General features: G+C 48.5%; 1 protein-coding gene across 4 annotated transcripts in view; it reads right to left on the bottom strand.

Annotated features, from left to right (window-relative positions):
- Positions 1-20,437, bottom strand: part of GNB4 (G protein subunit beta 4) — a 59,748-nt gene extending 39,311 nt beyond the window's left edge. Inside the window, exon 1 of one of the 4 annotated variants that reach the window (XM_077348329.1) lies at positions 20,207-20,437. The gene's annotated coding sequence lies outside the window, so the exon portion shown is untranslated. Of the gene's footprint in view, positions 1-9,881; positions 10,098-20,206 lie in introns of those variants that run through there. The other 3 variants (XM_077348331.1, XM_077348332.1, XM_077348330.1) reach the window with 3 other exon arrangements.
- Between the last annotated feature and the right edge of the window lie 6,874 nt (positions 20,438-27,311).

The following is a 27,311-nucleotide window of genomic DNA, read 5'->3' as shown; positions in this document are numbered from 1 at the left end:
TCAAGTTCAGTAGCAAAGACCAACAATCGCCAGGATCTAAGCTTTTCTGAGTCAAAACTCATTCTGTTAGATTCATAAACATAAATAAAAAACAAAACTTAAGTTGTATCAGGAAAAGTTAGCATATACTCACAAGAGTTTATACCCTGGGAAATTCCGAGAGACTAAGGTATTCCTGGATTCAAATTTCATTCTGCAACTACAAACTAACATGGCATTCCTCCTGAAAATGTCTAGATAAAAAATTACTTTTGCCTTAGGATATATGTTGCCTTATTGAAAAGACTTTAAATTATACATTTCACTTCCATCAATGGAAAAAACATTTCCATGTAATTTTTTTCAGAAGTCCCCCAAATTTCCAGTTTTTCCTGTTGGGAAAAATGGGAGGAGGGATTTGTTTTTCAATCCCTCCCCCCAGGCAGATACATCTCTCTGTTTAACTCTCCAATTGAAATCGATGAGACAGAGAAGTGGCTCGTTTTAGCCGGCATACGCCTGTAAGCATACGCCTGTAAGCGTTTTAGCCAGCATACGCTTGTACACTTAACATGTACCAGTAATCCTCGCAACGACCCTGTAAGCAGGCTTGTATTATCTATCAACACGCTGCAGCTGAGGATGTGGGAGAGCGGCTCGTCTAAAGCGACCTACTAAGCTCACTGCAAAGGGACAACACGAGTCAGAGGTTTTCTGATTCACAGGTCGGCCCTCTTGCCACAACGCTGCACTGTCATATTAGGACCGTACGGTTTTTCCAAATGATGTATTTGCACAGATTTCTCCAATTCAAAGTAGTCTTCATTTTTTTCAAAAGTTGTGCATCATTCTAGTGTTTAGAAATCATCCATAAAAACCCTTTCCTCTACATCAGAACGAACTGGCAACACCAAAGGCCTTTTCCCCACTTGTCACCCATGCCAGGCTATTTTAATGACATTGTTTCATACCACCTCGTACTGGAGACCTGTTCAAATATTTGAATATTCATTTCTCTCTCTCCTCCTCTCCAGTCTATTCCAGCTGATAAACGGAAACCCTACCGCCGTGTGAACTCACAGGCAAATAGCCACGGCACAGCGGTGGCACATAAATCGCCCCAAATGAACTATGATTGCGACAAACGCGAAAGCCTGTGCGGGGCCCTGAGCGCATCTAACAAAGCACCGTTATGAGCAGATGTTCCCTTTGTGACGCCTCTCCTGAAACTAAAGGGACACGGCAGGAGCTTGCCTGGACACAGCAGGCTTGGCAAGGAAGCTTGTGAGGCATCCTTGCTGTAAAGGCCTCAACCCCTGCAAGTCCAATGCACAAGGGGCACTCCTGAGGCGGCAGCAGGCCTGCAGAGGAGAGGACCTGCAAAGAGAGGACACAATCATCATACATATTTTTTTTAAAATGCTGTACATCTACATTGCAGAAAGCATTTTTGGCATCTTAAAACCAATTGGAATTGAATCCCTGCTAAGCAGTGGGAGTTCATATGAACACAGAAGCGAGGGCTGATTTAGATTTCTTTCACAGAACCACATGGGGATCGCTTTAAAAGCCAACTACTAAGTGACCAGCCACCTGTGCGCAACTGTTCCACACTTGTTCGATCCCAAATTCCTAAAATAAAGCATTTGCCGCAGGGTGGCTTTTTTTTTTCCTTTTCCATTTTTTTTTTTAAGTGGAGTGGCAAAACGGCACAAGAAAAGTTTGCAGAGAAGCTGAACCTGAGTACTTTCCAAAGCAGAGACTTTACAAAAAAGTTTCTGCTGCATGTCCAACCATAAGTCTCAGGGCAAAGTTTGTGAGCATCGAGAACAGGAACGGCAAGCTTGCTCCAGAGTTTGCCTTGAGGTTCAGCCTGTTTCACCCCTACCCTAGCCCTGGTTGCCGGCTGATCTGGACACAATGTAGGAATGGGGAAGGACAAGAAAGCTATGCTGTTGTTTTTATAACCACTAACTACCAAATAAGGTGCCCACGGGACTTCAGCAACTTCATTCCAAACAAGATTCAAGCTGTACTTTCTAACACGGGTCTATTATAGTTCTTGGAAGCTGAGGATATGCATACACTCCACGAATTCTGCATAACACATCCTGCATAATACATGAGCCACAAGTAATCTAAGAAGGGCAATTTAAGCGGTGTTCCAAAAAGTAAGAATGTGTTACTATATAAAAATGCTACGTAAAAATGAAGTCAGAAACCCATCACATTTCCCAATAAAATTTTCTGAGCTTACGAAAGCCACAGGGAAAGAAAGGCATCTCATCCTTTGCATAACTATGGCAAAATGGCTACTGCTTTTTGCCTCCCTGTTGCCATAACCACGGAACAGCGTGTATGGGGAGGTGGGGTCGTCTGACAACGTTCAGCAACGCACCATGAACTACAAACAGGCAGATATTTCACAAACCAAACGTCTCCAACCCAAGACTGGCCAACAGAGCCTATAACCCTCCACCATTCCACTGTTTATGCCAATGGCAGCTCTATTGTTTAAAACATGGCTCATCTCCCTGATTAAGACCCCCATTATTCTGATGACTCATGTCCACTCTCTTTACAGCGCACTCTTCCAATATCGAGCAAGTTTTTCCGCATTCGGGCCTGTCTCTGCTTCCAACAGCTACCATTTCCTGCTTCTTCTTCTTCTTCCTTTGAGCTACACAGCTCTGCAGCCAGCCCCATATGACCACTCCACTGGATCCTGACTCCTGCACTGCAGGGCTATGTTCTCATCAGCTTCTGCTAGCTCTCTTTCCGGGACTCAAATCACAAACACTCCTAGCTGCAAAGTGTGTTTCCCCACAGAGGCTTAGTCCTGCAAAGACATACTTGCGTGTGAAAAACCCTTCCCCGTGAGCAGAAAATGAGCAAGACGTTCCATGTTTGCAAAAGGGCTACCCCTTCCCCCAGCGTATTGAATGCTGAGCTTATGAGAGTGTTGAGCTTATGAGATTCCAGACTCAAATCCTCGTTTAAGCATTTCTGGCACCTCTTTGCAAAGTCACCAGCTCCTAGCCTCACTTCCCCATCAGGGATAAGAACCCTACATCACAGGACTGCTGGAAAAAATATGGAAAAAACATGCAACTAAGATAAACAGTAAGAAGTGTTATATATTACGTTTTATTTTATACCTGAAGGATTCTGAAACTAAGCAGATGGGGGAGGGGGGCTGATCAATAGTTGGATCAGAACTCTCAAGCAAGTTGATATGTGTTTCCATTGTTTGTTTGTTTGTTTATATTTCGATTTGTATACTGCCGCATTTCCTAGGAACCCGCAGTGGTTCACAGAATAAAACATTAAAATACAGCAACCCCCCCCCCCAAAACCCCAATTTACAGTAAAACAAGCAAGTGGCCAACATATTTCAATAACCTACCCCATCTCGCCTCGTTCAGACGGAGGCCGAGTCCTCTTCCGCTAGGAGTGAGTGGGTGCAGATCTAATAGGTTCTAATAGCCTTTGATAGACTTTGGGATGGGGCCCTTGATGGGAACAGCAGGGGTCTGCCCTGGCCTTAACCGTGTGCCTGGTGGAAAAGCTCTGTCTTGCAGGCCCTACGGAAAGCTGACAATTCTGGCAGGGACCTTGGCTCTTCCGGGAGCTCATTCCACCAGGTTGGGGCCAGGACCAAAAAGGCCCTGGCCCGGGTCGAAGCTAAGCGAACATACCGGGAGCCCGGGACAGCCAGTAAATTCCTACCTGCAGAGCAGAGGGCCCTGCGGGGGGGGGGGGGGAGCATAAGCAACCAAGCAGCCATTACCAGGATGACTGTAGACATTTTCACAGATCTATCAGGATAAATAAAATTCGGTATAGCTGAATGTGTACAGTGACCTGTTATGACTCACCGTGCTCTGCATGTAACAGACAGGGCTGTCATTCTCTGTGTGCACAGTGACTGCAACATTCCAAGCATTAACACTGCCCAAAACATGCATCTGCACATCTAACATCTTCCATTTCTCACTCCAAAGCAAAGATTTTACTTTCGACCATGACCACACCAGTATGGAACCAAAAGGATACCAAGACAATGAGTAAGTGGTTTCAGACCAACAGATCTAACCACCTGGATTTATAACGCTCGTGATTAGTGATGCCATGAACTTTGTTCAATATGTGCCGGGTGATTTGTTTTGAACGACGCTGTGAACTATAGTCATCTATTTCCCCAACAATATACTAGATCAGGGATTCCCAACCAGGGGTCTGTGGACCCCCAGGGGTCCGCAGCCTGCCTTAATGGACTTGGCCACAAATTAGGGAACCAGCTGCTTTCATTGTTCCCCCTCCTCCCCTCCCAAGCACAAATGAGTTATTTGGTGGTTTCTGTGCCTGGAAGGGGGTGGAGCCTGTATGCCTACTATTGCTTAAACCACCTCCTGTGTCTCCCTCTTCAGTCCTCCTCAAGGCTGCCTGTTAATGCCGACGGTGATGCCACTTCCGAGGACATTTCACTTCCAGGGGGCGTGGCAGAGTAGTATGGCCAGCTGACACCACTTTCAAGGATCCCTGAAACCTGAAAAATAATTCCAGGGGCTCCTCCATTGTTAAAAGCTTGATAAAGGCTGTACTAGATGCACAATTTCCTACTCGAAAGAAGAATGCATGAATCAACGAATATTCGCCAATGTTCAACAGGTCCTACACCACATTTCCTTCCCTCCACAACAAAACCAAAGTTTGGTGTAATGTCCAGAATTTCCAATTAAGGTCTTGCACTAAATCTACAGCTTTGCAAAAGCACAACTGATTTATTTCCTAGTTCTTATCCATTGTTGTTAATTGAGCGGCAATTTTTATTTTCAAGGCCTCTCTATCGCAGCTTAGGACTTAACACAAGAGCTTTCGCCTCTCTATAAATGCTTGAGAATGGAACCCTTTGTATCCTACTATTTGCACAGTAAACTGTAGGAAATCCGGATTATAGCATGGATGGCCAAATTCTTAAGACCCACTCGTGTTAACATATATCTTAGAGAAGACCCTGATAGATGGAAAAGCCTTCTGGGGCTCAGTTGAACTTGTCCAAGGGATGGAGACGATCCAGTCCAACAGTTAGCTATCCTGGTTCTTTAATATGGTGCTGCACTACCATTGAGTTGATTAATGGTACCCTTTCCAAAAGCAGAGTGCTCAATAAGTCAAAATCAAACAAAAAATTGGGATTTTGTGCCTTTTGGTTAAAAGGACGAATTCTATAATATGGTTTTGAATTCTGGATTAAAAGCATCAGGGACAGGGTAGAAATGTTTTAATAAATAAACATGGAACCAAAGGGTAGAAGCTATTTCACATGAATTAACAGAGCGGTCCAAGGCATGATCCAGTGGATGTGGCAGAAAGATCATTAATAAGCAGTAAAGTGGATTCTTTCTAAATAGGCATTCTAATCCAAGATGTTTTAAAAGAACTGACGATAAGAGATTTAATGGGAGTTCACGTATGTATAGAGGGTTTGATCCAAATATGCTGTTTGGCACAGTGACACATTATACCCGTTGAATTATGCAACACATAATTGTTTTTTTTCTCTTTCTTGGAAAAACTCAATGCAGAAGGACTGAAGATACCCAGCAGTGCTAAGCAAGGATGAGGAAAGTAAACTGGCTCAGGATCGGCCAGTGATCTTTGCGAATGGAAATCTAAAACTGGTTCTCTTTCATCCTAACTCAACACCTTAACTACGACACCACATCTATGTTCTTCAGGTGTGTCTCACACTGCATGAATCTGTCATGCCCAGGGTTAAAAAAAAAGATTCAGGCAAGTAGCCATGGTGGTCGGAAGCACCAGAACAAAGGATGCATGCACATAAAAGCTTAGACCCAGAATTACATAAACCCAGTTCTATGTAAACCATCCTGAGCCTTCAGGGAGGGCGGTATATAAATATGAATGAATGAATGAATGAATGAATGAATGAATGAATGAATGAATGAATGAATGAATGAATGAATGAATGAATGAATGTAGTTGTTCTTAATTGTGCCCCTGGATTCAAACGTCACCTTGCCCAGTACTGTCAGATGGCAGCAATGCTTCCCAAACATAAAGGACATTCTCTGAACTGCCCCTCTTGATGAAGAGCCCAGGGATTGAATCAAAGCCCTTTTGCAACTAAACGGAGCTTCACTCTGAACTTCAGCAGCTCTGTGGGTCTCTTGTAGACATTCGCTGGCAGGGGCTCATGGGAATTGTAGTCCATGGACATCTGGAGGACCACAGGTTGACTACCCCTGAAGCACAGCTTCTCAAAAGTGGGGCATGAACACAATGAAAGTGGGTTGCAAGCTTTTTTTTTTTCATTTGTACTGACTTGCACAAGCTTTGTTTTTTTTTCAAATTTGGTAACTACCTCACCAAGTAAATATGTGTTAGCAGAGTTTAAATATGTGAAAGAGCAGAGCACCAGACTGCTTCAAGAATAAAATAGTTCTATTAAGAAGAGAAACAAGTTTGTATAGAAAGAGAGGAGAGTCCTAAATCTAACTGTTCCTTTCCACATTTATGCTTGGTTGCTGGACATCTTCTCTATGCTTTCCGATGTGGAAGATTCTGCCACAGCCTCTGATTTGTTTAGACAGGAGAGTCTTCTCGGTGGTCCTCCTCCTTTATTTGCACTGGTTGAACTTCTGACCAGCTTCTGCAACCCCTTCTGGTTTGCGGGGCTGTGCTGGTGCTTCATTGTGTTCAGTCGCACTACTTCTGGCTGCTTACTCTGTTTTCTTCCAACGGTGTAAATTCTTTGGTGTTATTATTACTTACCTTTTCCCAAAGGCTCCAGGGCTCACAGCGATTTATAATTTACAATAGGTTAAAACAATTTTTTGGCATTTTAATGCTAAAGAGTCTCTTTTGCAAGCAGAGCTGTCTTTTCAGAGAGGAATTAACATACAACCATTCTAATTCTGACCAGACGGCTTTTGCATGACTCTCAAAACATTTCTATCAGGGATCCTCTTCCCTTCTCATTATCAGAATCTCAGATCCTCTGTATTGCCTGCGAGTCATCCCCAGATCAGGGGTCTTTAACAGCATGCCAGCAGGTGACTTTTCATTCTAGGCCCAGAGCCCTGTTTGTAGAGTTTAAATATGTGAAGAGTAGAGCAGCAGGCTGCTTAAAGAATAAAATCATTTTATTAAGAAGAGAGTCTTTAGTAAGAGAGGAGAGAAAGAGTCCCAAGTCTAACTGTTCTGTTCTTCATTAATTCTGTCTATTCCATTTTGGAGGCAAGCAGGGAGGAAGTAGGCTCAAAGAAACAGGAAGTCTCCAAAGAGCCAATCAGGATACTGGAGAAGATTGTTCAAAAAACATCAACAAGTTCCTAAGTTAGCTGTGCTAAATACACATCTTCTAGGATGCTCTCTGCAGCACATTCTTCATGTGTTTCTGAATCATGCACTTACTATAGGTCTTGCACATTCCAACAAATTGGATTTGAGGGTTACCATACCAAAATAGGTTGGGAACCAATGTTCTAAATCAGTGGTCCCCAACCTTTATTAGGCTGGGGACCGGCAGGGCATCGGGCCGCGCCCGCGGGGACCGCGCCCGCGCGGGCCACGCCCACGTTTCTGGCCGCGCCCTGCCGCGCCCGCTGATCGGGCCGCGCCCGGAAGCCACGCCCGCTGATCGGGCCACGCCCGCGGATCGGGCCGGGCGGGCGCGGCCTGCACGGGCGCAGCCCGGCCCCGATTCCTTCTCCCCGCCCTCCCGCAGTAAGTAGCTTCCCGGGCCGCAAGCTTGCAGCCTGGGAAGTTTTTTACTGCGGGGGGGGGCGGGGAGAGGGAGCTGCGGCCCGGCGCCATGGCCTTCGCGGCCCGCGGCCCGCAGGTTGGGGACCACTGTTCTAAATAATTCACATACATCTCCATTCACATACATCTCCTTGAGTACCCATCTCTAGACCATTTTCCTCCTCAAAGTATGCCAAGGCTCACAAATCCACCTTTTTTTTCTTTGTCCAAATATCCCAGGACTTGCCATAAATCCCTTTCCCCGCCATAAACCCCTTTGCCATAAACCCCTTTCCCAGCAGAAGAATTTATACACCGTTTTTCTCTACCCGAAGGAATCTCAAAGCAGCTTACAGTTGCCTTCCCTGTCCTCTCCCCACAACAGACACCCTTGTGAGGGAGGGAAGGCTGAGAGCCCTGATATTACTGAAGAAGAGTTCTTATATGGAGCTTTTCTCTACCCAAGGGAGTCTCAAAGCGGCTTACAGTCTCCTTCCCTTTCCTCTCCCCACAACAGACACCCTGTGAGGGAGGTGAGGCTGAGAGAGCCCTGATATTACTGCTCGGTCAGAACAGCTTTATCATTACTGTGGCGAGCCCAAGGTCACCCAGCTGGTTTCATGCGGGGGAACGCAGATTCAAACCCAGCTTGCCAGATTAGATGTCTGCACTCATAAGCACTACACCCCACTGTCTCCCCAGGTGACCTATGAGACACATGACAAAAGATTTAATTATTGCATATTGCACATAATATAAAGAGACTATACAAAAAACTGTTTCTCCTTCTCCTCAAATTCTAGAACTTGGAGACATTCAATGAAGTTGACAGGCAATTCAAGAAAACAAGAAGCGCCCTGATGGATCAGACCAAAAGCCCATCTAGTTCAGCCAACCAACAATGTCTAAGAAGCCTCTGCATCATCCTGCCTATGGCCCCGGCCACTGATTTATTGCATTTCAATTATACACTGTTTTTCCCTAAGAAGGAATAGTACCTCTGGTACTGAAGGGAGTAGACAACTGTCGTGACTAGTAGCCACTGACAGCCTAGTCTTCCAAGAATTTCAGAACAGAGAAAAGACAAACTTATTTACATAATATTGGAGGATGGGTCTTTCTTGTAAGAAGCTCTGTTTTATCAGACTACTGTATTTGTCTATTTTATTGTGCCACATTTTACTTGTTGTAAACTGCTGGAAGACGGCATGCCTGAGAGCAACAGTTAATAAACGTTATTATTACAGATCATTTTCAATGTATATGGTTTTATCTTGCATTCAGTTTTAACCATTGTAAACCGGTACAAGATTTTCGCTAAAGAGGAGCAGCCCATAATAATAATAATAATAATAATAATAATAATAATAATAATAATAATAATAATAATAATAATAATAATAATAACAACAACAACAACAACAACAACAACAATAACAATAACAATAATATTGATTTAAATGCATATGGTTTTATCTCAGTTATACTGTTACTTATACTGTTATACCGTCACCCGGTTTATCAATTAATAATATGAATGTTATTATATGTACGGTTTCATGTATAGTTTCAGCTATATGTAAACTGCTCTGAGCCTTCGGGGAAGGTGGTATATAAATATGAATAAATAAAACAAATATTAAGTTTTAACTGTCGTGAGCCGGACCAAGACTTTCCCTAGAGAGGAGCAGCCTGGAAATGAACAAATAACACGAAGAGTAGGAGGCTACCTGCCCTGAGACATCAGGAAGGGCGGACTATCAAAATAAAGACTTGTTATTTGTTATTTTTTTTTATCATCCTCCCCCCCCCCCCGCAGCCTCAGCACCCCAAGATACGCCCCCCCCCGCCTGCTCCTTCCAGAGCCCCCAAATCTTGCCACACCTATTCCTCCCCCCCTCCAAATACCCCAGGAGCCCCTCCCTCGGGCCAGCCTCCCCCTCAGGCGTTGCCCCGGGCCCCGCCCTCCCTCCCTCCCCCCCTCCCCCCAGCCCCGCAGAGGCTCCCCTCCCCCCCTTCGTGGCTGACTCCCCTCCCCCAGGAGAACGAAGGGGGGGGAAAGGGCGGGAAAAGGGCCTGACAGAAATCCGCCGCCGCCGGGCCTGCCGCTGAGGAGACGGTCCTGCACCCACCTCTGCTTGCCTCCGGGAAGGCGGCTGCTCGCGAGGCGGAGGCGTCGGCGTCGGAGGAAGGCCGAGGCGAGGCAGGCGATCCCGACGCCTAGCCGGAGGAGGACAGGGAAGGGGGCGTGGCCTCCGCCCTGTCAATCAACCCCCCCCCTCCCCAGGCTCGGACGGCGACCGCAAACAGCCGAGCAAAACACCGCCTCGGTCACTTCCTTCTCTCTCCTCCCACCCCCCGACACGGCGCGCGATGGTAGCGCCCAGGCTCCCTCCCTCCCGGGTTCTTTTCCGCCGCCACCTCCGGCCGAGTGGGAGATACCACAGGGAACGCGGATGGGGGGGGGGATCGAGTAGGCGCGGCGGGCGCAAGGGAGAAGGGTTTGGCTGCCCGAGACCCGCGGGGCTTGCTGAGCCGGCTTTCTAGAGGCGTTTTTGCGCCTTTTTCTCCCTCCTCTTTGCTTTCGACCGGAGGGGTGCACGCCGGTTTTCATTTTAGTTTTGTTTTCAGGGTGGCCGAACTGTGGCTCTCCAGAAGTCCGTGGACTACAATTCCCATGAGCCCCTGCCAGCATAGTGCTGGCAGGGGCTCATGGGAATTGTAGTCCACGGACTTCTGGAGAGCCACAGTTCAGCCACCCCTGGGACTGTAGACAAAAAGTCGACGTCGGGGAGGGAAGCACACGAGAAGTTGATAAACTTAGGCATGGGGAAGATAAAGTGGGTGAAGCTTTCTCCCCCCTCCTCATCGTCCCGTTAACACAGGGGTAGTCAAACTGCGGCCCTCCAGATGTCCATGGACTACAATTCCCATGAGCCCCTGCCAGCTGGCAGGGGCTCATGGGAATTGTAGTCCATGGACATCTGGAGGGCTGCGGTTTGACTACCCCTGCGTTAACACCTTGAAAAGCAAAATAAGCGGCATATTTCCCGAGGGCCTACTACTTCAAACAAAGTCACCTCGCTATGACAAATCTCATTTTAGGTACCCGCGCTCTTTAAGCTGGGATATTTGTTAATAACCAGGGACAATCCCAACCTGCCAACCTCAAAGGGGGACATGTTCATCTGTTTTCTAAAAAGGGCTATGGGCACCAAAAAATAAAAATGTCCTCTAAAAAGAGGGTATCTGGTAACTAATACTAGAACAGGCGACCATCCTGTGAAATTGATGGGCAACAGAAGGAGAGGAGAGTTGGGCTCATTCCGTACATATAGAATAATGCATTTTCAGTGTGCTTTTGCAGCTGGATTTTCCTGTGCAGAACAGGAAAATCTACTAAAGTGCATTGAAAGTGCATTAACCAATGGGTGTGGAATGGACCTTGTTATTTTATGCTCTGCTTTTCACTGCCCGAAGGTATCTCAAAGTGGCTTACAATGGCCTTCCTTTCCTCACAACAGACACCCTGTGAGGTTGATGAGGCTGAGAAAGCTCTGATGGGACTGCCTGGTCAGAACAGCTCTATCAGGGCTGTGATAAGCCCAAGGTCATTCAGCTGGCTGCATGGGGGAGTGGGGTGGGGAGACCAAACCCGTCTTGCCAGATTAGAAGCCACCACTCTTAGTAACTACACAGCGCTGAATAGATTCAGGCTGGACGAAAAGAATATCTTACTGTACATACAGAATAATTTAGTTATGGGAAACTTGGCCAGCAAGACCTGCCCATCCATGTGGCCCTAAGTGATAGCCTAGGGATCCTGAGATGGAGGGGCGCAACCAAACCTCTGGCTCCCACCTGAGGCAAGACGCATCCCAAGACCAGTGACTGCATAGCAGGGTACCTGATGCTTCCCCAGCCCTCTTCCTACTTCCCTTGCCTCATTATGGTGGGATGCGGTGTGAAGGTGGGCAATGGCTTCCTGCCACAATGCTGCAGCCAGGCAAAGGGGGAAGGTGTCACCTCGGTGCAATGCCATCACACCCAGGGCAAGGAGGACAGGCACCACCTTTACTGGCATGCAGAGGGGGAGGGTTGGCACCTGCGTTTAATTCCTTACAGGAGCCACCTTGAACCATAGGTTAGGCCGAGAGTGACTGGCCCGAGGCCACCCAACAGATTTCTGTGACCAACTGAGGAATCCCACCTGGGTCTCCCGGATCCTAGCCACAGCTCAACATATCCATTGAACAAATTCAGATTTATAAAAGGACAGAGGCTGCATCCACCCTAAGGGTTTGTTCGACTTCAGTGCTCAAAGCAGTCTTCTAGAATGTCTACACAACATCATCTTCCACCTGTGCTCCTTTCACTATGTTCTGGGGTTCTCTGGTTTGCCCCGATGTTTCCAGGAACATCAGAATCCAAGTGAGTTTGCCAACAGTTTGGACAGGAAGGCATTGGATTCCAAAGCTCCTCCACACCTTCATGCAGCACCATTTTCCTGCACCACCATAGGCGGGGGGGGGGTTTGGCCTCCTTTCGTTTTTCAAAATCTGTAGTGCGTACATTGCCCTGACCTGGATCACCTGAGCTAGCCCATCCTCATCAGATTCAAGGTTCATCTTCTGTGAAGATTCAAGAGGTGGCAGGTGACAGTGCATGAGCGATAGGGTTGTGAGTGTCCTGCATAGTGCAGTGGGTTGGACTAGATGACCCAGGAGGTCCCCTTCCAGCTCTATGATTCTATGGGCCTGTTAAGTCTTTGGATGGAAGAACACCAGGGAAGTCTATGGCTGCCACACAGAGGCAGGCAATGGCAAATCACCTCTATATGTCTCTTGCCTTGGAAACCCTATGGCAGGGGTAGTCAAACTGCGGCCCTCCAGATGTCCATGGACTACAATTCCCAGGAGCCCCCTGCCAGCGTTCGCTGGCAGGGGGCTCCTGGGAATTGTAGTCCATGGACATCTGGAGGGCCGCAGTTTGACTACCCCTGCCCTATGGGGTTGCTATGAATCAGGTGCAACTTGATGGCAATTTACAGATGTATAATATGCGTATCAACCACCACAGCATGATACAGTGGTGAAAAAGGCAAACTACGTATTTTTAGGAAAGAGATTGAAATTAAATGGCCAGTTGTCACGTCCCTGTAGAGATCTACGGTATGGCCTCATCTGGAATACTGAGTTCTGGTCCTTGTATCTCAAAAAGGACATCGCAGAGCTGGAAAAGGGTACAGGAGAAGGCAACCAAGATGATGAGGGGGCTGGAGCCCTTTCCCTACGAGGTCAGGCTGAAGAATCTCAAACTTTTCAGTTGAGAAAAGATGATGATGATGATGATGATGATGATGATGATGAGGTGGTTCTTATATGCCGCTTTTCCCTACCCGAAGGAGGCTCAAAGCGGCTTACAGTCGCCTTCCCTTTCCTCTCCCCACAACAGACACCCTGTGGGGTGGGTGAGGCTGAGAGAGCCCTGATATCACCGCTCGGTCAGAACAGTTTTATCAGTGCCGTGGCGAGCCCAAGGTCACCCAGCTGGCTGCATGTGGGGGAGCGCAGAATCGAACCTGGCATGCCAGATTAGAAGTCCGCACTCCTAACCACTACACCAAAAGAGAAGACTAAGCGGGGGGGGGGGGGGGACATGATAGAGTTTTATAATATTATGCACAGGGTGATGACATAAATTTTTCACCCTCTCCCCAAATACTAGAACATGAGAGCATCCAGGGAAGCTGATGGGCAGTAGGTTCAGAGCAGGCAAAAAAGACATACTATTTTACAGAGATATTAAAATGCAGAATTTGCTGCCAGAGGAAGTCATGATGGCCATAGGAATAAACAGCTTTAAAGGGGATTAGATAGATTCATGGAGGATAAGTCTATCAACAGCTACTAGCTATGGTGACTGAGAGGAACCTTCATATTCAGAGGCACTAAATATTTGTGTCCCAGAGCCAGGAGGCAACATGGGGGAAGGCCTTGGCCTCTGTGCCCTGTAGCTGGTCATGCAAAGGAACTGGTTGGCCACTGTGTGGGATGGGATGGTGGACTACATGGACTACTGGTCTGATTAAGCAGGGTTCTTCTTATATTGTCATAATACCTGTAGCAATATACTCACTACTGATTTTTGAAAAGGCCTCAAGACAGCATGGAAGGTAGCTAGAAAGCAGTGAGCACAAACAGATAGGAAAGAAAGAATAGAGAATCACCCAGAAGGGGAAGCAGCCGTAGATAAAAACATACAAATCTGAAAATATGCCTACCTAAATTATATATGAGGATAACATATTTGATTAATTGATCCCTCAAGCAAGTATTTGAAGAATTGGGATATGTTACATACTGTGTACACACATACACCCACCCTAGTTCAACAGTGTCTATTTACCGTTCTTCAGGATCTAAGGCAGAGAAAGGTCTTTATGCTAACGGCTGATAACTGAGGATCAGCCCTAAGATGCTTTTTTAAAAATTATTTAGGAAACATACATGCTGCCTCTCTTAGGACCTGCTCAAGACAGCTCACGTTATATTAAAAAGCATAATTTATCTGAATAGCCATAAAAACTATTGAAAACAAGCCACACGTTAAAAAAATAACAACAACACATGCCCACAGAAAACAGCCTAAAATGAATCCCCATGAAACGGTTCTGGCGACAAACTGATCGTAACAAAACATAAGTCTGAGTTAGCCTAGTGCTTAAAAGAGAGGCACAGGCGGGCTCAAGGGAGAAGGAACTGCAAAGACTAAACGCCATCACTGAAAAAGCTCAGACCAGGTCTCTGCCCACCTCAGTTGTGCAGGTGAGGGAGATACAGGGGACAGGGTTTGAGAAGAAGCCTTAACTCTTAGGCTGGACAGTATCAGAACAGAGGGTCCTTCAGTTACCCTGGCCCCAAGCTGTTTAGGCCTTTTAAGTCAGGGGTCCCCAACATGGTCCCTGTGCAGAACTGCTGCCCAGCAAAACATTTGGAAATGTGATTGGCTGGGCAGATATATTGGAAATGTTTCTTCGGCAGCAGCTGCCACCACAACACAAGAATCGTCCCAGTGCTGTGTCCCATTTTGTGGCTGGCTCCGCCTCTGGCCATTCTGTGGCAGCCATTTGGGGCCTGTGCCCATCACGCCACGTCAGAATTCAAAATGGCCTGGGGACCTCTGCTTTGAATTAAGAAACGGCACTCTGAATTTTGCCTATAAATACACAGGCAGCCAGGGCCGATCTTTCAGCGGAGGGCTGATAACTCGCAAAGCAAACACGTTTACCGGGGAACCGTTTCATTTCTGAAGTAAAACACAGACCTTCCGCATATGGCGGCTTGGTGCCGGTATTACTTATGAGCGTATGATCTTCACGCAGAATTGTGCATTTCTTGTCACTGCATGGTCACAGTCACAGCACACGAAACAGTCCCTCCTAGAGAGGGAAGGCAGCAGAGTATAGCCTGATCCTGTCAGATCTCAGAAGCAAAGCACGAAGACTATTTGGAAGTTAGACCAGTGAGGATGACTGTGGAGGAAGGCAATGACCTACCACCTCTGCTTCTCACTTGTCCTGAAAACCCCTTGCCGGGATCACCAAGCCCTGACTTGATGCCGTTTTGTACATGCATACAGTCACTGCTATATGGCGAAGGATGCGTGGTATTCCTGTCTATTTCATAACATGCCAATTTTTATTGTTCCGGCCTGTAGTACTTTTGCACCAAGCTTTGTTTGTCTTCGTAGAGACTGGCCTTTCCTCTTTCCTTTTCTGCAGGGAACATATTTATTTCCTGTCCGTTTATGGCAGGGGTAGTCAAACTGCGGCCCTCCAGATGTCCATGGACTACAATTCCCAGGAGCCCCTGGGGGCTCCTGGGAATTGTAGTCCATGGACATCTGGAGGGCCGCAGTTTGACTACCCCTGGTTTATGGAGACCCTCCTCGCCTCCCTTGCGTCCGAACGACAACCCTGGGAGGCAGGTTAAGCTGACAACGTGTGCCTGGCCCCAGCTCAACTGAGCAAGCTTCTTTAACAGACAACCAAATTCAAGGCTGGGTCTCCCAGACCCTGGACTGACACTCACCCCAAGAGCAAGAGTCCAGTAGCACCTTAAAGACTAACAAAATTTGTGGCGCAGCACGAGCTTCCGTGAGTCGCTGCTCACTTCTTCAGATTACCGCTGGATTGTACCACACTGGCTCTCGTATGAGAAGACTAGGAGCATTTCTCCAGAGTCTTGGGCAGAGAAGAATTTTTCTTTCCAGTTCTGGCTACTTGAGATCCGTTCGCTGGAAATGCCAGGGATCGATTTCGAGACCGTTCCCTGCCACTGAGCTGCCAACTAAGGCTGCATGCGTTACCTACTTGTATGGCTCCAGTGTTATTTGCATTACAGATTATGCCTCTTAATGAGTATGTCTCTGCAGAGCTATTAAACTTTTTTTCTTAAATGGAACCGATTAAAAGAACAATCATAAAACTGGGACACACTTGTCCGCCACATCTGCTCACCCGAATATCTGCTGTTCCCCAGTTTACCTGCACACAACCACAGCACAAAATCCACATTTTCAACCATCTCGATCGTGAGCCGTCTCCAGAGCAGTCAAAAGCTGCATTCTTAGAAGAAGGAACATAGTGGAAATCCATAGTACATTTCACTGCAGAGAAGACTTTTCTCCGACAGGAGCAAAATAAATGCAAAGCACGGTGAAAGGTGGGGGTTATCGCCATTCTTTGGAATTGGTACCTAAATATTCATAATAAAATCTGTCCAATAGCACCTTTAAGACCAACAAAGATTTATTCAAGGTGTGAGCTTTCGAGTGCAAGTCTGATGAAGGGTGCTTGCGCTCGAAAGCTCACGCCTTGAATAAATCTTTGTTGTTCTTAAAGGTGCTACTGGACTCTGATTGTATTGTGCTACTTCAGACCAACACGGCTACTCATTTGAATCTAAATATTCATGTTATGGCACATTATTTTGTAGTGTAGAATTTGCCATTTCAGCTATTAATGTTTTCACATTTGATTACCATCTTACAATACACGATTACTCTTCTAACTGTTAATGTACACCTCCGTTCGTTTTGGAGTTCCATATGTCTTTATGCCCCTGCATTTGCTAAAACTCTGAATTCCTTCCAGGGAAAATAATATCGTTTATCACCTGCTGTTTGAGTAAAACTAAGAGCAGTCACATTGTTGAGTTATAGTGCTGTTTGCCCAGCAAAATGGAAGAGCAGTTAAGACAGTCTACAGAGAAATCAAATATTTTACTATTTTTCTATTTGGTTAAAAATTGCCATTCAGTACTAAAACATTAAAATGCAAATGTCTTTTCCCCCCTTCAAGTCACATCTGATTTATGGCAGCTCCATAAAGTTCTTGAGGCAATAGACATTTAGAAGTGGTTAGTCATCGCCTCCCTCTGCATACCAACCCTGGGCTTTCTTCATGGTCTCCCATCCAAATACCTACCAAGACCAACCCCACTTCATTTCTGAGATCCAACAAGCCAGGGCTAGCACACAGCACAATCAAAGCCTACAGTGCCCAAAATTGGTTGCATCAAAATGCACCTCGGAAATATGGAGATTGCTCTTATAAAACACAGGACCGACTTTCTCACTGACATTTTTAAGAGGAAAGAAATAATTGGCATTTTTGTTTTGTTTTTAAAAGGGCATTTTAAGAAAGCCTTCCTTCAAATTATTAAGGAGGGAGCGCTCAGCCCCCAATAACTTTTAAAAAAAGAACAAAATTTGTTTAAAGGTCATGAAATGGCATGGGCATCGCAGGAGGGACTGTGTCATTTGTCACCAGTGACGTCACGGGAGCTTTCGAATTGACGGTCACGATGCTTGGGAAAAATGATATCTCATTATCACAATAGGGGCGCTAGCTGGAGATGAAATAATGTCCCCCCCCAGGCAAAAATCCATTGCTATATGCAGCAGAAGGCTTCGAAAATATGTGGAAGACGACCGGACGTCCAACAACCATTGCCTAACAACCTGGGCATTTCTCGCACCATCAAATAATTGCGTGGTTAAGGTCCGGATCCCAATTTCTACCTGTTGCCATTTGTGTTTCCCATAGCCAGCCATCCAATAGAAACATTTCTCCTTGGTTTTCCTGTCTTGATAGGACAAGGAAATAGAACAGAACCCCTTGTTACCAGGGAGCCTTCGAGAAAGACCATTAAAAAAAAATCACCCCACCTATTTTGTGATCCAATATGGAACCAGGCTGGTACCACAGTGCTTGCGTCAAGCTAGAAGAACCACGACGCACGCAAGCACCTCTCCTGGACTGTATCTTCTAGGATTGTGGAAGAATGGCGCATTCATGTGCATAGCTGCATTTTGAAATTTCCTCCAATGTCTGAAGGCGACAAATCCGGTCTGCCTACAGAGATTCAGTTCGCCAATTTTACTGCCTTTCTGAACATCCTTTCCTCTTGCCTCGAAAGTCCTACAGCAGGGGTAGTCAAACTGCGGCCCTCCATGGACTCCAATTCCCAGAAGCCCCTGCCAGCGAATGCTGGCAGGGGCTTCTGGGAATTGGAGTCCATGGACATCTGGAGGGCCGCAGTTTGACTACCCCTGCAGGGTTGTCGTAAGTCGGTGGCGATTTGACAGCCCCTCCCAACCGTCAATGTGCATTTTGTCTGAACCACTGAGAAACCACTTTAATACCTTTTAGAGGTAGGATAATATCGGGAAATGGGGATTTAAAAGGTTCCAGGCAGAATTTCCATTGCAAACTCTTGCCATACATAGCTAGCACGTCCACCACGAAAACAGCAAAACCGGACCACCCACGCACTAGGCAAGGGGTCCCCGCATATTCAGGGGGCATTCCCATTGAGGCAAAAAAAACCAAAAAACCCATGCTTTTGCACAATGAAATACACACAAACAGGTGCGTGTGTGAGAATCTGCAGGCTGCGTTTCCTCCCAGCCCCTCAAGACCTACACCTGAAGCGCGAGATTCTGATTCCAAACGGCACCCGAAAATCCACCCTAAGAGACCATCACAGCCAAAAAACAAGAAGGGGACGCAATATCTTCTAGACCGACATCCCAATCATTAAGAAATGTCCCCTTGCATAGCAGCAGAATCCGCTCCCGCACAACTGCCCCAGCCCACAGATCCGAAGGTGCACGCTCTGCGGTGTACTGCGATGCCCATGCATGCACAGACCACACAACTGGTCAGAATGCGTGCCAGTCACTTCCCAGTGGCATAGGGGGATCTGGGTTCCAGCAACTGATGTGACCCCCCCACACACACACACACACCAGAACAGCTCTAAAGAGAGCAACATGTGTGCAGCCTGACAGATGTGGGATTCTTTTCCATGCTGTGCGGCAAGCGCACTTCTGCACATGATGCACGCAGGCAGCTGCTTCCAGGTGTAGGTCGCCTTCGTTTCCCAAAGGCGGGTACAACTGGTTTACTGCCACCCGCTCCTGCTCTCTAGACGGCAATCCAGGGCAAGGGGCAGACTCCGGAACCCCTCCCATGCCACGCGGGGTCATGTCTCAAGTTACACCCCAAAGACTGTCGCGGATCCTGACCCGCCAAACCCACGCAGCGAAGCAAGGAAAGCAAGGCGGAGTTTTTAAAACCTGTGCATCTATTTTTATGTCCTTTATTAGTAAGAACTTTGCGGGCGAGTTGCAGGAGCGGAGCCTCGCCGACGGGGGGCCCCCGGACGACACCCGCCCAGGCTCGAACTCGCCGCTGCAGTGCGCCCGCCGTCCACGCCCACGTTTGCGCCTCCGCTCCTGGGATTTCCGCGCGGCTGCGGAGCGGCTCCCGGGCGGGAGGCGGCCGGTGGGGTCGCCTCTGGGTGTGTCTCAGGGGCCGTGTGCGGGGGACGCGGGGAGGCGCCTGCCTGCCTTTCTGCCCGCCTGCCGAGCGAGGGCTTGCGAGACGAATCGCGTGATTAATGCGGGGGTTTCCCGTCAGACAAACGGGGCGGCTCTTCCCCCCCCCCCTTTCCTCTCCCTATGGGCGTTGCCAGACTTTTGCAGCAGCAGCAGCCTGCGCGGCCGGTGCCAGCCCATTTCTAACGGGGGGGGGGGGGGAGGTGGGTTACCCCTGGAAGCGGAGGATCGCCCTCTTGCCTCTCAGATCGCCGCGCCCGCCTCGGATTCCGCATGCAATCCGGAAAGAGGAGGATTTTTTTGCCACGCTCCTTTTTTTTTTTTTTTTGCAAATATTTAAAAGATAGGGCCCTCGTTTTTTGCAAAAAATAAAATAAAATAAATACAGGCTCCCGATTTTGCAAAGAAAAGAGAGAGTTGCATGCATGCTCGGCGGCCCGAACTTGCACTGCAACAGCCTTGCTCGCTCTGCATTCTTGCCAAGGAAGGAAGGAAGGAAGGGAAGGAGGGAGGGGGGGCTGCCATGCATCTTGACAAAGGCGATACGTACGAGGCTCGCAGTCCGCTCCCCACGGCGCGGCGGCTCTTCCTGCCTCGGGCTGCCCGTCGGCTCGCGGCGGCCCCTGCGCGGAATGTCACCAAGTCAAGGCGCCCATTGTGCCTCGCCCGCCGCCCGCTCCGCAGCCTCGCTTGAACTGGAGCCCTTCGCCGCCCGCTCGGCCCCCCTTCCCTCGTGTGCTCATCCAACGTGATGGACAGTTGCTATGGTTGCGCCTCTCTGACGTCAAGCCCATTAAAGAGAAAGAGCTTTCCGGGCGGCCGGGATCGCTTCCCGCGAGGAGTTCTCGCGCCGTCGGGGCGGCAGGGCGTAGTCCGGCGGCTCCATCTTCCCCGGGGCTTGGGGGGGGGGGGCTGCAGGGGGCGTTAGAAACGGGGCAGCCCCCACCATGTAAAGCTCCAGCCCCCTTGGCATGCGCCGACCGTTCTGGAGCCCTAGTTTGGGAGGGGGGTCAAGGGCAGCTCTGACCCTACAGATCCCCAAACGCTGGAATAGGGCGCTGTGCCAACTGCGGCTTAGGAAATCCCGGGAGATTGGGGGTGGGTGGGCGATGGGGTTGGGGGAGAGGGACCCCACGGAGTATAAGGCCACCGAGCGCGCCCTCCAAAGCAGTCTTTTCCTGCAAGGGGGCTGATCGTTGCAATCTGGAGAGGGGATGGGAAAGGGGGATTTTCTGCAGGCCCCACCGGGAGGTTGGCAACCCCATGACTCATCCAAGTTTTCTCCTCCAAGACGGCGCCTCGCGTAATTTGGGTCAGTGCCTGTGCAATCTGGCGGAATGTTAGCGTGGCAGCACGGCACGTATCTGGGCTCCCCATCTCCCGCGTGGGAACATGGCCAAGGCAGGCACGGAGAAAACTCAGCCTGGGGGTCCCTGCGTGGTGTGTCGCAGTCAGAGGTGAGCGGCAGTTTCTCCCCCGCATCCAGGGCCGGATTCAGATTGGGGCGGTGGAGAAAGGTGCTTTAGCTTTCTGCCCCACCGGAACAGGCCCAGGGGGCAGGGTTGGGCCCAGGGAGGGGCCAACCGAACCAAATATCGCCCTGCTGACTGTTTCGAAGCAGGGGAATGGGGTGTGTGGGAAGGTGAACCAGGGGTAGTCAAACTGCGGCCCTCCAGATGTCCATGGACTACAATTCCCATGAACCCCTGCCAGCAAACGCCCATGCAAACGCTGGCAGGGGCTCATGGGAATTGTAGTCCATGGACATCTGGAGGGCCGCCGTTTGACTACACCCTTCTTCACATGCATCATACTCCCCGTGTGAACTGGACACTAGGCATGTGGGAACAGAACCTGTAACTCATTCCTGATTTTTATGTAGCGCGTGGCCTCCAGACCCAATCTGGTAAAAAAGGCAAATGCAGGCTTCCTGCGAGGAGTACAGAAGTATCAGCAGAGGCACCGCATTGAAATCACAAGATGTCGTTGTCCCGCTGTATGCCATATAAGCCGGACTGCGCCTGGAGTCCTGCATTTCCTTCTGGAGACCTCACTTCAAAAAGGGCGTGGGCAGAATTGAAAGGGGGCAGAGGAGAGTGAGATAGAGGAGATCCTGGGCCTGGGGACCCAGACTTTTGTGGGAAGCCTGAGGGATTCGGAAATGTTCAGCCTGGAGAAGAGGAGGTTGAGAGGGGACAGGATGGCTCTCTTTAAGTATTTGAGAGTCTGTCACTTAGGGAGGGGGAGTCAACCTGCACAATGCTGGCAGGGGATCATGGGAATTGTAGTCCATGGACATCTGGAGGACCACAGGCTGACTACCCCTGACTTAGAGGAGGGCAGGGAACAGTTCCTGTTGACAGTCGAGGCTAGGACCTGCAGTAATGAGTTTAAACTATATGTAGAATGGTATCCGCTTGATATTAGGATTTGGCTTTTCAGAGTCTTGAGTAATTCAGCAATGGAAGTGGGGAGCTCCCCCTCACTGGCCCTCTTCAAGCAGCGGCTGGACAGATACTTCTCCTGGTTGCTGTAGGCTGGTTCTGCTTTGAGCTTGTATGGCCCCTTCCAGCGCGCTGATTTTATGATTCTTCTATGTGGGATAATAAGAGACCTGTTTTTGTAAGAGCTCAGACAACGTGGCTTAGAGGTACCAATTTGGACGTTCTTCTCATCCTGCTAAATAAATATATATTGCCTCTCTGCATCTTCTTTGGGAAACATCCCCCCCTCCCGAGCTGAATTCACCTACAGGCTTCCCTGGTGTTGCAGACAAACCCTATCATAGCAGCCCCCCCCCCGGGGGCATCTGACTGGGGATCAGCAAAACAGCTCCTTATGTTCTGAGACCCTCCATGTCCCCCACAGCAGTCCACCATTCCTGTCCTCAATTCCATAGCATTTCCCCCACCCACCCCACCCGAGCTGAATGAACACAGGCTCCAACACCAAAACAAGAAGCGTAATTGTTACCAGAACTTCTCTGATTCAAAGAGGACGTTTGTTATCCATCACAGCTGCTGTTTATTCTGTTTCATCTGCTGTCTGACCCATTAGCAATGAATACCTGATTTAAAGGAATAAGGGTGAGTTGGGGGGGGGGGAGCTGAGTTCTATTTACATCACTCTGCAACAAGGACAGATATGTTCAACACACTACATTTATTTCCTCTAATGATGATCTTTTTTAAAAACGGAACTTGCCAGACTCTGGATATTATTAGAAGATGTGAGAAAAATGGTGTGATCCAATTCCCCAAGTGACACTGGCTGGATGAGACGAGGGCGGCAAAGAAATCTCCTTGGGCGGATACAACATTAAGTTGTGCCGGTAGGGGTGTCATTTGCCCACCAGGAGAACCCCCACCAGCACTCCCTTGTCCCCTACTGACCCACAGTGGGGCAGTGAGGGGGAACTGAGGGTGCAGAATACTTAGCTTCTGATCCAGTGACCTAACCAGAAGTGACATCACCTTACTGCAGGATATTCCATGTTTCCCAGAACTCTGTGGTTTTTACCATAGAGTTTGGATGAATGCTAGAGCATCCAGCAACATGGTGACGTCACTTCTGGTCACATGGTTAGAAATGACATTGCAGCATTGGAAGATCGCCATTCTGGTCAGTCCCGCCCCCAGGGCTGGCAACCCCAGCGGGATCCATGCTGGTTTCATGAAGCTCTTGTGCCCGAGCAACCCAAAGCTGGCAGAAGTATAGCAATGGTGAAATGATGCCACCATAAATGGGGGGTGGGGGTGGGAATGAGAAGCATTAGGGCACATGGGGATTGGAAGAACTGGAAGGCCAATATGCTTGAATCTTTTCTCCCCTTCAGGAGTGACTTCTGCCTCTCCCACTGCTAAGAAGCTACACCTACAAGACTGATGTTGTGCAGTGGAAAGATTTCAACAAATCCCTGTTCTCCCCTCTGACAGAACAAGATTCCAACTTATTACTTTTTACTGAGCGGCAGACTAATTGAGAGAGCTGGCTTTCATTCCCCAGTCTTCCACATGCAGCCCGCTGGGTTGTCACCATTCTCATAGAGCTGTTCTTTCAAAGCAGTTCTCTTAGAGCTCTCTCACAGTCCCACCTACCTCGTGGTGTCTGTTGTGGGGAGAGGAAGGAAAAGTTTTGTAAGCCACTTTGGTTGGTGAAAAGCAGGGTATAAAAACCCAACTCTTCTAAGTGGGAACTTTGGCAAAGGGCACTCTGCACAAAGGGCACACATTGAGCAAACCACAGCCAGCCCAGACTCACCACCAAGAAGGAAGAAGTTCCAAGAAGCAAGAGGAAATTGCCTTAAGAGTAGCAAGCTGGTGACAAACAAGGATTTACACTTAACAGGAGAGGGAAGGTGCTGTGCACTATCCTGGTGGCCTTCTTGCTGCCCCGTCAGAGTCTTCTTCTCTTCTTTGTACGCCAGATGTTGTGTTCTGCAGCATGAGCCTCCAGGAGTTTCCCAACCTGGATCTGTGGCAACCCTATCCCCCCATCCAGGGGGGGCCTGGCCACCCTAGCAGCCGCCCAGTCTCCTCGCCCAAAGCCTGGGGGAAACAACAGTTCCTTCACAACTGTGTCTCCCACGCAGGGCACCTGTGACTCACTGAGCCTAAAGGGGGACTATCTCCTTGCTATAATCCCGGCCCCTGCCCTCCCATGGGAGCAACACCTGTTTGTGCCTGGGTGGGGCAGATACCGAAGCCCAGGGTCTGTCAAGTGGGCCAGCAGCCTGCCACTGGCAGGAGATGCTGGACCGGTCTGGTACTTGGCAGCTGTGGAGGGAGCAAGCAGAAGACAAGAACACAAGAGACTTGTATGTCGCTGTACCCCCGAGAGACACTTCCCATCAGGAAATTGGAGGGCAGCCCACAGTTCTTGCAACATTGCTGGGACTTGTGGGGCAATGCTGGAAGGAGAATAACTCCAGTGCTTTCAAACTCCTAGGCCCACCAACAGATATTTTGTGCCAGGTTTTGGGCACTTCCTGGAAATAGGGTTGCCAGGTCCAGGCCCCCCTCCCTCTCCGCCCACCAGGGGAGGGCTTGCGGGAGGGGAGGGGGTCAGATCCGGGTTGAGAAACTGCTGTGGATTTGTGAGTGGAGCCCGAGGAGGCAGGGACCTCAGAGGGGTACAATGCCGTATAGTCTGTCCTCCAAATCATATTTCCTCTAGGGATGGCCAAAGTGTGGCTTTCCAGATGCCATGGACTACAATTCCCATGAGCCCCTGCTAGTATGTGCTCAGATCCCTGCTAAGCTCCCTCCCCTTCCCAGACTTTGCCATATCCAGGCTTTCCCCACAAATCTATAAGAATTCCCCAACCCTGAGTCTGCAAGCCTTACTCAGGGGATCAGCCAAACACCCAGTCGTCCCTTCCTGCGGTCTCAAGTGGTTCATTATTGGGGAAGGATTTGCAGCCCTTTTGAACCAGCTCCCCTGCTCCTGTTTCCCCCTTTCTCTGAAACACACAAACCGGTTCAGTGAACAGTGACTAAGTGGGAATAAACCTCCACCCCACAACAAAGCCAAACTCCGCCGTAAATCACTTTCCTCTGAAGGGATTGCCCTGATCATATCCCTCTTTGGAGCTAATTTAGCGCTCTCTCTTTTTGTAAATGCGTACGTACGTACCAAAGCCTCAGTTGTAACTGTTGCTCCCTCACTGTGGGGCTTGTGAAGAGAACAGAACATTTCACACCCAAGCTACTAAGCAAGTCTTTTGTATGGCAAAGGTTTTTCGACCTTTTAGGCCAGGGGTAGTCAAACTGCGGCCCTCCAGATGTCCATGGACTACAATTCCCATGAGTCCCTGCCAGCGAACGCTGGCAGGGGGCTCATGGGAATTGTAGTCCATGGACATCTGGAGGGCCGCAGTTTGACTACCCCTGTTTTAGGCAATAGGGCCAGCATCCAGGAAGGGGAACCGCTCTCTTGAACTACTACGTTCCCAAAAACCTCTCCAGCTCTGATCAGGTAGTTTGAGCGTCCACAGGTGGTGTTTGTTGTTGTTCTTCTATTGTTATTGTTACTGTTATTGTTATTATGCCACTTTTCTCCCATAATGGGCTCAAGGTGAATAATAATAACAACAATAACAATAATAATCTCAGCTGAACGGGGAGGGAGGGGAAGGGGCTATTTTTATTGCCTGCCGCCGGTTTTTATATGGGATGTGAATGGGGTTTTCTTGTGTTTTTCTGGGTTTTATTATGTGAACCGCCATGAGGCTATGTGAAAAGCGGTGGTATATAAATCAAATAATAAATAAATAATAATAAATCTTTCTTCTTGTTTCCTGCCCTGAGCAGGTTAAGGTAAAGGTAAAGGTATCCCCTGTGCAAGCACCAAGTCATGTCTGACCCTTGGGGTGATGCCCTCCAGCGTTTTCATGGCAGACTCAATACGGGGTGGTTTGCCAGTGCCTTCCCCAGTCATTACCATTTACCCCCCAGCAAGCTGGGTGCTCATTTTACCAACCTCGGAAGGATGGAAGGCTGAGTCAACCTTGAGCCGGCTGCTGGGATTGAACTCCCAGCCTCATGGGCAGACAGCTTCAGACAGCATGTCGCTGCCTTACCACTCTGTGCCACAAGAGGCTCTGAGCAGGTTACAGCATGTTAAAACAACCTGTTATTAAAAACCAGCATAAATATTAAGTGTTAAAGACATCTATATGTACATTCAGCCACATTTCAATAAAACTTGGGGGAATTCCAGCTCTTTCTTGGGGGAGGGGGGGTCAGTCTTCTATTTTCAGCAGTGATGTTTGTTTCTTTGTTGAATGTTTTATCTCATATTCTGTTTGGCCTTCCTGCCAAAAATGGTTAAAAATATATGAATAGTTTAATTAACTTAAAATTGCAATTTAGATTTTTTTAAAAAATGAATTAGCAATCAACTCACTAATTAATACTAAACAACTACCTAATTTCCCCCACCCCGATCACATTCCCCATTTTATTGCCTGCCCCGTTGACATCTGTTAGTGGTACAGGAGAGAGCGGGGGGGGGGACACACACCTGAGAGGGGCAAAGCATCCCACCAGGCTGGGGCCAGGGACTATGGACAGACTTGCTGCAGATGAACTAAGTGCTGGGTGAGGGGGAAGGCATATTAGGAGAAGCAGTCCTTCAAGCCCTTTGCAACTGGAACACCTCATCTCTGAACAATTCACAGCTTGTACCAGAAGGAACTTTAAAATCCTGACCCACCGGAGTCCAAAGGCAAATACTACGTGGACGGTTGTAAATTCTGGGTTTGGGAATTCCTGGATATTTAAAAGTGGAGCCTGGGCACAGTGGGCTTTGGGGCAGGGAGACCGTCAAAGAAGACCAAGTGTGCTAGACCTCAGTTTGTCCCTGGCCTTGAAAACCCGTAGGGTTGCCGCCAATCAGCTGTGACTTGTCAGCACTTTCCTCCAACAGTGCTAAAACCAGGTTTGGGCCCTGGGATGGTCCCCTTGCAAAGTCCCCGGGGTTTAGGGAACTGTGGTTTCAAGTGTATTTTCAACCAATATTTGTCGTGCTGAAGAATGAGGAACTGGTGACTTTGAATAAGGAATTGGAAACCAGCTTTAACCACACCTATATCCCACCGGTGGCCAACAAGATATACGAGCAGAGGGAGTGGCACCTTTGTTGCCTCCTAGCAG

This window comes from Paroedura picta, chromosome 8, assembly GCF_049243985.1.
Source record: "Paroedura picta isolate Pp20150507F chromosome 8, Ppicta_v3.0, whole genome shotgun sequence".
Lineage (NCBI taxonomy): Eukaryota > Metazoa > Chordata > Lepidosauria > Squamata > Gekkonidae > Paroedura > Paroedura picta.
The sequence above is the reverse complement of the archived record's forward strand: the minus strand, read 5'-3'. Positions and strand labels throughout refer to the sequence as shown.